Genomic DNA, 10,554 nt, shown 5'->3' with positions numbered 1-10,554 from the left:
TGACCCCTTTAATTCCTGAATGAATCAGCCGTTTGAACGAATCGACTCAGAAAGACATTTACCGCCACCTGCTGGTAGTTTTAGTTTCTTCATTAGAGTATCATTCCATTTATTTAAAAAAATACATTAAAGGTATAGTTCCTTGTTGTTTCAAACCTTAATGACTTACTTTCTTTTGCACAACATAAAATAAGTTATTTTGAATACTGTTGGTAACTAAGCTGTTTTGGTCACTATGACTTTCATTGATTGCATGAACAAAATGAGATGTTTCTCGAATTAACTTCTTTTATGTTATATACTTTATGTTTGGATATTGTAGGCAAAACATTTAACACAATAATAGGTTTAAATGATCTTTTGGGGGTATTTTCACAGCCAAATTTAGTTTGCGATTAATTAGATTAATTAATCGCAGCACCCTGTAATTAATTAGGTTTTTAATCGACTGACAGCCCTACTAATAATTTAATAACACTAAATGATTATCCAATTGTATGCAGTAAATTATAATGTTGTGATGCCTTTCAATTTTATTAAAATTAAAATGATTTGTTTTCCTTTCTTTTACCTAAATGTTCTTGTTTTTATTTGTTTCACTCTACTTCGAAAGGAGAAGCACTTTTTTCACAAAGTGAATGAACGCATATCAAAGCCCAACATTTTCATCCTAAATAATCGTTGGGATGCGTCTGTCTTAGAGCCGGAGTACCTGGAAGATGTAAGTTTTATTGCATATGACTCATAACCTATATTTATTAGTCACAAGTGAATCACCAAATGAAGCTGCTGTACAAAAAACTGCTGATTTTTGTATAATTTATCATTCCACTATCATACTTTTCAGATTTCTAGGTGCAAAAATTTTTTTTTATTAACTAACACTTAAAAATAGCCCAACAGTGCTTAACAGTTGAGAAGTTCATGTATATTCACTTATAAATAGATATTAAAATATATGGAAAATGTTAAACTATAAGTTCATAGATTTAAATGTTAATTCTGTTGATTTGTTACTGCTTCACTGCTTTTTTAGGTGCGGAAGCAGCACATGGATCGCTGTGTCAGTTTCTTAGTGGAGGAGCTAAAGGTAGTGGACCTTAACAAGGCACCTGACCGCATCTTCTTTGTCTCTGCCAAGGAGGTGTTGAGTGCCAGGATCCACCGTGCCCAGGGAATGCCAGAGACTGGTAGGCTCCACTGCTTTGGTCACACAGTGCAGAGCCTTCTGCTTTTGACATTGTTCTGGAGGGAGACCAGGAAAAACTAGGCCTAGCCAAGTTAAAAACGAGTGTAACAACCATAAAACACTTTGAGGCAGATGCTAATAAATCTTGGAGTGGCCCAATGATATTGAGAATGGTATTTGAGGTGCAACTTCAAGTGTGAAAAAATATGGCAAAATAATGCTCCATCACGCATGCTTCATTTCATATTTTATATATTGGTGGTATTATGGGGACCAAATGGGGCATATGCGTTTTATTTAAAGGCGGTGCTTTGGCTGAAGGATTCCAAGAGCGACTGATGGAGTTCCAGAGTTTCGAAAGAACATTTGAGGTGAGAATGTGCTCAAACTGTGGTGACTGGCTCCAGGATAATCGTTGTCTGACAATGAGGCTGAAAACAATGAAGATTAAGAGGAGCTTCATGGAAAATGAGGCTTAGTCTTGTCTGTATGCTGTTTAGACTAGATGAGAATTTATGATGGCTTTACCCAGAAATGGTGTGACGTGGTGACGGTCTCCTTAAGCAAGCTGGCTTGCATCGATTCAGGCCATGTGCTGCTGGCTCCCAGATGTGTGAGATATTTGGTGTTCCTCATAGATTCCAGGCAGCCATACCTGTAGTGGCAATCCCTGAGCCAAGTTAGCGGATTTGAGTAGGTGAGCGTACCTCACATTCTTGGGATCCAGGGATGAAAATTCACAGTAATCTACTGTACGATGGCATTAATAGATGGGTATGTTGTGATTCAGCCATGGTAGCAGCTAATGATAAGAGTGGAAAGCATCAAAACATGTCACCCATGTTGATAGGCATAGATAAAATCTTACAGTTGGAATCATGTTTTGATTAGTTTTAATCGTGATGTGATCTCTGATAATTGTGGCACACTGATGGCTCAAGAACACACTTCATGGATTCCACAGGAATTTATATCACAGTCTGCCGTGAAGACCAAGTTTGAGCAGCACACAATCAGAGCCTGGCAGATCATTGAGTCAGTCAAGGATATCATGGATGCCATCAATATTTCTTCAGCAGAAAAGGAGTAAATTCCAAAACCTGTCTGCTTTATAAGGGAGGGCCTTTTTCCAAGCTCCCAAACAGTGTTGGGGTAACGCATTACAAGTAACACAAGTTACGTAATCAGATTACTTTTTTTTAAGTAACTAGTAAAGTAACGCATTACTTTTTCATTTAGAAGGAAATATCTGAGTTACGTTTTCAAACAAGTAACTCCAGTTACTTTTTCCCCCATGTACTGACTGACAACTCTTGTGTTGCCATATTGAGAGAAATCGGGAGTAATATTCTTCATGCAAATTGTTTGAGCTGTGCCCTCTACTGTACAGATGTGAATTTACATTTCCTTCAGCCTGAGGCTCATTCATTTCACTTTTGTTGTGACAGGGCTTTTACATTAGTAAAAGAAGAACTTTTTATATTAAAAACAAACAAATAAGCCCAGCCCAGATTTAAAAAGTAACGCAAAAGTAACGTAACGCATTACTTTCCATAAAAAGTAACTAAGTAACGTAATCAGTTACTTTTTTAGGGAGTAACGCAATATTGTAATGCATTACTTTTAAAAGTAACTTTTAAGTAAATTTTTTATATTCTTCATATTCTGTGTGGTCAGTTCATAGCAGTGATAGAAATTAATCTTTTCTCATAAGTTTAAATTGATTTTTACCTTTTAAGGGCACTTTTACCTTTATAAAGCCATTTTTTTCTAAAAGTGTTAATCATCCTTTGAGCAAAATGCTTACATTTAATCAGTTATTTAGAATAATAAGACATTTGGGCTGTTACCAAGCCAATTAAATCAGTATCAACAAAATTCATCTTTGCAATGCAGAGGAAACACAGAAGCTTCATCTGAAGTGCCATTTATGTATTTACACACTGTTTAATGCAAGACATGAATGAATTTAACCTGCAGTTACAAATGCAGAAATAATGTTTTGATATATAAGACATAAAATGTTGAATACTCGTATTTGAAATTATTTATAAAAAATAAAAAAAAGATACTTTAAATGTGCAATTAAATCCACCAGTAGGTGGTATCAAGTCACTGTTAATAAGTGAGTCATTGCGATTGAACTGAATCATTTAAACAGTTGATTCATTCAGGAATGAAATGCTGCTCAGAGACGCAAAACTGTGCTGTGGTGGCTGTGTTTGGAATTATTTTTTGTTGTCAAAATAGAGCAAAAACAGGCAATATGGTGTCTAAAACGGAAGTCTCTTAACTTCTTGTTTATTTAACTGTTGTAAGAAAAAAATCTATGTTATCGTGCTGCTTTTTGGAGAAAAAATTGCACTCTTTGTGTGATATTGATTAACTATATGAAATGATACAAATATATACATTTTCTGTCCATATATCTTCAATTTCATGATCATTCTAAATGCATTTTAACAGACTGAGCGCTCTAAATGCGCACGCGCACTAGTCTAATCTACTCTACCAAGGCACTCTGTAGGAGTGTTTTGTTTGGTTTTTTGCAAAATAATCAATAGTCAAATCGCACTTCGTTAAAACAACAATTACGATATTATCGCAGACGATATATCGCACACCACTAAGTCCTGCACCACTGTCTTTTTGTCTAATTTGTGCAAAACCTCTTGCTAAACTGTCAAAGCTTCATTTTAGCCACCAATGCAACGATGCAAGTATTTAGCTTACCTCTATATGCTTGCGAAGGTTTGATGTCGAGATTTTATAAACTGCTAGTTTAGTCTCCCTAGGCAAACACTGCTTACACTGCATAGAGCTTAAATATGGCCAGGGGTTCACTTCATTTCCTTCGAGTTCAACTTTAGCAGAATATGACGGGGTTTCATTTTCAGCTGGGTCTGGACCACTAACACCTGTCTTGTCCGTCTCCATCTTTCTTGTGATTTTAGCGCCAGTTTGTTCTCCTGCCCATTATTTACTGCAGTAGTTTCGAGGGTGCAATTTTTTTTACTCTGTAATTAATGTTTTTAAAATGTAGCGAAGTACAATACTTCAAGCAAAATATACTTAAAAGTAAAATTACTGATTTTAAAAATTACTTTAAAAAGTAGAAGTACACAAAAAAGATACTCAATTACAGTAACGCGACTCGCGAGTAAATGTAATTAGGTATTTTCTACCTCTGCTGATCGGAAATTAACAATGGTGCTCACAAAATAATGCTCCTATTTGGCTGTGGTGAATAAAGTGACAATGAAATGACAAGTGTTAATGGTGGCATGAAATTTAGAACCGTTCAGATCCGTCATTGTTGAAATTCCAGATTTTTGTACAGTGCGTGTGCGCGCTCACTGAATTCTGCACTCTCGCGGATTTCCTCATCATAAACAATAAAATGCAGATGTAGGTACAATGAAAGTAAGTTTTTATTAAAGGGGTCATCGGATGCCCATTTTCCACAAGTTGATATGATTCTTTAGGGTCTTAATGACAAGTCTATAAAATACATTGTTTAGAAATTTCTCAGTGGTAGTGTAAAACAACAATCTTTTTACCTTGTCAAAATCAGCTCTGCAGACATCAACCCGTTTCGGTGCATGTCCCTTTAAATGCTAATGAGCTCTGCTCACCCCGCCCCTCTCTTCTGTGGTGACCAGCCATGCTCCGAGAGACTGTTTACTTAATGCTGGGTACACACTAAAAGATTTTTAAAATCTTATAAGATCTTCAAAATGTGAGAGACCACAAACATGAGGACAAAAAATCCTAGATTTAACCGGTTTGCTCCTATAGTGTGTGGTGTGCCGCGATGTTCCCCCCACACATAAGGATTTCTGATCGTAAATATTCAACATGTTGAATATTTACTATTCGCGATCGGGGCGCCTCTGACGTTCTTCCAAACAGATTCAGTCACTCTTAACACACCTCACACCACAGGAAAATCTGAAAAGATCATCTTTAGAACCACCAAGATAATCGGGACATTACCTAGGATTGTCGGAAGGGGAGAAATCGGCCCAAAATCAGCCCGATTATCTTGTGGTGTGTACCCAGCATTACATGCTCCTTATGTGATTTTAAGTGGCATGTTTGAGAACTCAGTCATCTCTAGAGTAGTGCTTCACACATCTGCCCTTCCCTACCAAACAGTGCATGATAAGGGAGACATCCAAAACCTGCAGTGGTGGGGGGCCTCTAGTACAGGTTTGGGAAGCATTGTTCTAGAGAGTATAAAAGCTCTTTTAAAAAAAAAACACTCTTACTCCTCGTTTTAGTACAGGCTAAGGGTGTGGGTAAGTTACATGACTTGTTCAGACATGTAACTTCATCATGGATGTCTAAACTTTAGACGGTAACAAGTTTAAGGTGCTGCATAACTCGGCTTTTATTCTTGAGAAAAAACCTTATACTCACTTCTTCTGTAGGTGAAGCTGGATCACGAATGATTCGCGCGAACATAGACGCATTTATGCAGATCGGGGGCGCATTCCCTTCACAAACAAATGTAATCCACTGCATCTTTAGCGGCTCAGATGTCGGGAGTAAATGATGACTGCTATGTTCATTATTACATCCAACAACAAAACACCTCAATGGCTATTGAGACATTCTTGTCTACTCTTGGCGGTCGGATTGTTACAGCTCACTCAGGGCGGGTCTAAGGTAAGACGGCAGTGTCAATCAACAATCGTGGGAGGGGCCTTTTTCCGTGTGACGTCACACAGACAAGAAGCTGAGAATGGCCTGATTTGAAAAAGGGGATATTATTTTTAGGGATTAAATAAAAACCACTGGGTGGATTTTTATCATTAAAGGTTAGATGTGTACACACTCTGCCAACACACATTTATGTTCAAACAACATGTAAAAGTGAATTTAGCATCCGATGACCCCTTTAAATTGTGATCACATTGAATACAAATATTTTATGACGTGACACTCATTTCTGGTATTTGCCTAAAAAGTCAGAATTTTATGATATGTATTTGCAACCACTTTTGATGCTCCAGTGCAAAATAAACCACCTTTTCTTTATTTTATCGCGAGAATAATATAACATAGGATTCAGTGATATAATACTGCACACCTGTTAAACATGTAAATATCTAAAATATGGTTTTGTGTAGCATGCAGTAAAACGTAAGCAAAGGTTTACAATTGTGACATTTACTCTGCTGCTTGAATTTGTTCTAAACAATTAGTTCTCACAAACAAATATAAGTTAGGCCAAATAAGTTCTTGTTAAAAACTAACCAAAATTAAAAATATTTTGCTTATAATTTCTGCACAGGAGAGACTTGGTGTTGTTTCCAAACAAAAGGAAATATATCGGTATCGGTATCGGCCAAAATGAGTTGAAAAATATCGGCATATCGATATCGGCAAAATCCAAAATCCTAATTTAACAAACTGCAACCGTCAAATCCCATTGGCAAGGCAAAGCTGACTGCTACTTCCGAAAAAGTGATTTGACACATTCGCCTGATAATTTGAAGAAGTGTAGGCCTATTGTTAAAGTGCCCCTTAGCCATCAAAACCTGCAAATTCATTTTTGTCGCATACAAGGCAGTAGTACCTCCACTGGTAAAATACTTATTTTGGTTGAGTAGCGTCTGTATCTAACCTCATTGAATTCTCACTGCTGCTCTTCTAGGTGTCCAATGCCATGGCGGAAGAGATTCGTTGCCTGTCTGTTCTTGTGGATGAATTCTGCTCTGATTTTAGCCCTGCCCCGAATGCCATAGCCCTGTACAAAACTGTGAGTTTTTTTAATAATTTATGTTAAAGCCAGATTAGAAAAAAACATGAACTTTTGAAGCATGAAACATATACCAAAGAAACCCAAACACATGAGCTTTGTGAGTGAGTGAGTTCTGTTCACTGACTCATATCTAGAGAGTTAAATAATAATAATAATGTTTATTTTATATAGCGCCTTTCTGCAAACTTATGGTCACTTTACAATATCAAAACAGATAAACACGACAGCAGACAGAAAAACAAAATACAGATAAACATGAAATCCATGGCATTAATCAGATCATACAGTCAGAGATCAGACAAACAAGAAAGGAAAAGATATGTTTTAAGGTGGGTTTTGAAATCTTGTAATGAAGAAAGATAACGAATGAGTTTGGGAATAGAATTCCAGAGTGTGGGGGCAGAGACACAAAATGCTCGTACACCAAACGATGCTAACTTGTGGCGTGGAATTAACAGCAGACCAGTATCTGAAGAGCGTAGTGTGCGAACTGGAGAGTAAGTATGAATGAGATCAGAAATATACAGAGGGGCGAGACCATGATTGTGACCATGTGATTGTAGCTTCGTGTAGCTCTGTTTTTCTGTAAAATCTCTATTACTCTCTGTTGTTTAAAGTGATAAAATATAACTTAATTCCCACCATATTTCTGATATTATCTATCAACCTAATCATAACTTCATGAGCATAAAAGTCCTAATACAATAAAATCTGACTTTCTGCATTGCAATTAACATTTCATTTGACTTGTTAGAAACATCTTTCATGTATTCAAGCTTTAGTCTTAACATTTCATAAACCAATTTTCTGTAACAGAGAAAGAAGGTTTTCAGCATATGAGGGCTTGCCTTCTCTTCATTTGCTTATAAAATATAACTTAATTCCCACCATATTTCTGATATTATCTATCAACTTAATCTGATTAATTTGATCGTTCGCTTTTATTCTAAAACCGCGAGTGCATCGCATCTGCAGCTCGTTAGCTTGTCATTAGCGTTTCCATTCGTGTCTATTGCTTTTTTCTTTTTTTCTCTCGCTCCGTTCATTAAACAACTTTGAAACTCACAATAATATTTAAAATATTAGTAAGTTTAATATATATAAAATCATAATTTATTCGGTCCTTTCAATTGTGAGGTGGCTCTCCCGAAGCCTAACCCTTAAATTTCAACTTATGAAAATGATATTGAAATCATTTTTGTATTTTTTCCATTGTTTCCAAAGTATGTTTTTGATTCTTTTAAAAAGTGAAGTAAAAAAAAAAATTTATTTTATATTTCCTTTGTAAATTATGAAACTTTATGTAAAAAAAAACGTGTCCCGCATTTTTCATGTCACTACCGAAACTGTATGTTTTAGTCCATTGGCCGAGACTGATTTTAACTAAACCCATAAATGTATGATCAGTAATATTCCTGTGTCCCCCTCTCTCATAGCTACAAGGTGTGAGTAGATAGGTCTCATCATTTTGAGGTAAATGTGTTCAAAAGTCTGAAAAATTTGTGTTTACTATTGTCATTTTGCATTATTGACACACTGTTTTCCTAATTAATGCTGTTCAGTTGCTTTGACACAATCTGTATTGTTAAAAGCGCTATATAAATAAAGGTGACTTGACTTGACTTGACATGAAGTGCCTTGTAGGTGATGAGGATTATCTTGTATTGAATACGATAATGGACAGGTAGCCAATGAAGTATGTGTAGAATGTGAGTAATGTGAGAAGATTTCTTTGAAAAAGTAAGAACCCTAGCTGCAGAGTTCTCGATATATTGGAGCTTATTTATTGTTGTGTTTGGTAGACCATAGAAAAGTGAATTACAGTAGTCAAGTCGAGAAGTAATGAAGGCATGAACCAGTGTCTCATCATCATTGATATTTAAGAAGGGACGTAAATGAGCGATATTACAGAGGTGAAAGAAGGCAGCTTTAGTGAGAGAAGAAATGTGAGGTAGGAAGGAGAGAGAGGAGTCAAAGATTACAACCAGATTTTTAATGGTAGTGGAAGGTTGAACCAAGGTACCAGCAATGTTAACATTGTCGACACAGAAGTGAGCTACATTTTTTGGTGAACCAACAAGAAGTAGATCTGTTTTATCAGTGTTCAGTTTGAGAAAGTTACTGGTCATCCAAGCATTTATATCATTATTATGAAACTTTATGTAAAAAAAAACGTGTCCCGCATTTTTCATGTCACTACCGAAACTGTATGTTTTAGTCCATTGGCCGAGACTGATTTTAACTAAACCCATAAATGTATGATCAGTAATATTCCTGTGTCCCCCTCTCTCATAGCTACAAGGTGTGAGTAGATAGGTCTCATCATTTTGAGCTAAATGTGTTCAAAAGTCTGAAAAATCTATGTGTAACTTTAAGGAACGTCATTACCGAACACCTTTTTTCTGCAATTAAGCACACTTTTTTGGGAGTTATTCCATAACATTTTGTTTTTATATGTATACCACTGTTTAGAACTGTGCTAGCTAACCATGTGAGGTTCAAAAGTATCTAAAATTGTAACTTCCGAAACAGTCACTAACAAAACATTTGGTGGAGTTTCCGTAGTGACATCTTTGTTTTTTTGGGGTTATCCCATAGAATTGTCACTACCGAAACAGTAACGACTGAAACATGTCATCGTTTCGGTAGTGACAAAAGGGAACACATAATTCTCATATTTGGGGGAAATAAACACAATTTTTATTTCCCCCAAAAACAGTTTTGCAATTTTTTTGTATTTTAGTATGTTTTAGTAGTGTTTTAGTTAGGTACCAGCAATGTTAACATTGTCGACACAGAAGTGAGCTACATTTTTTGGTGAACCAACAAGAAGTAGATCTGTTTTATCAGTGTTCAGTTTGAGAAAGTTACTGGTCATCCAAGCATTTATATCATTAATACAAGCCGATATGGAGTTGGTGGGAAAAGGAGAGTTGTGTTGAGAACTGATATAGAGCTGGGTGTCGTCTGCATAGCAATGGAAGTTGAGGCCATGATGACAGATAATGTTACTTAAAGGAAGCATGTAGGTGAATGAAGAGTAAAGGCCCGAGAACAGAACCCTGAGGAACACCATGAGAGGCAGGGGCAGTAGAGGACTTAGCCTGGCAGACAACGATGTAATGTTGACGGTCAGACAGGTAAGTGAACCAAGATAGGGCAATTCCAGAAATACCTGTATAGTTACCTGTATGAACTCTGCAGTGACAGCTGTCTGTGTGATCAGCGTAACTAACAGCATTGATAAGCTGGTCTCTAATGTCCTGCTGTTCCCTATGCACAGGAAAGGTTCACTTAAGACTACAAACATTCTTAATTAGACTAATGTACAGGCTTTTACACAGCTGTATACCAAGACACAATGGTGCATACATTTTGTACTAAAATATGCATAAATTATAATAAATCCTGTGTAAATGTATTTAATGTCATATCTGCACAGCACTCTCAATGTACATTTTATGCTATATGTGACACTTCAGATTCTGTTAATTAATATGTTAATCAGTTAACATTATTTTAAATGGATTATACAATTTGGAATGAAAATAATAATAATCAGATCCAAAGACACACACTAATATATATATATATA

General features: G+C 36.2%; 1 pseudogene; it reads left to right on the top strand.

Moving 5' to 3' along the window:
* LOC107705297 (mitofusin-1-like) overlaps window positions 1-10,554 on the top strand; it is a 26,916-nt pseudogene that overhangs the window by 9,767 nt on the left and 6,595 nt on the right.

This window comes from Sinocyclocheilus rhinocerous, unplaced genomic scaffold (genome assembly GCF_001515625.1).
Source record: "Sinocyclocheilus rhinocerous isolate Xijiao unplaced genomic scaffold, SAMN03320098_v1.1 scaffold2279, whole genome shotgun sequence".
NCBI classification, from domain to species: Eukaryota; Metazoa; Chordata; class Actinopteri; order Cypriniformes; family Cyprinidae; genus Sinocyclocheilus; species Sinocyclocheilus rhinocerous.
This window is presented reverse-complemented; position numbering and strand designations above follow the sequence as displayed.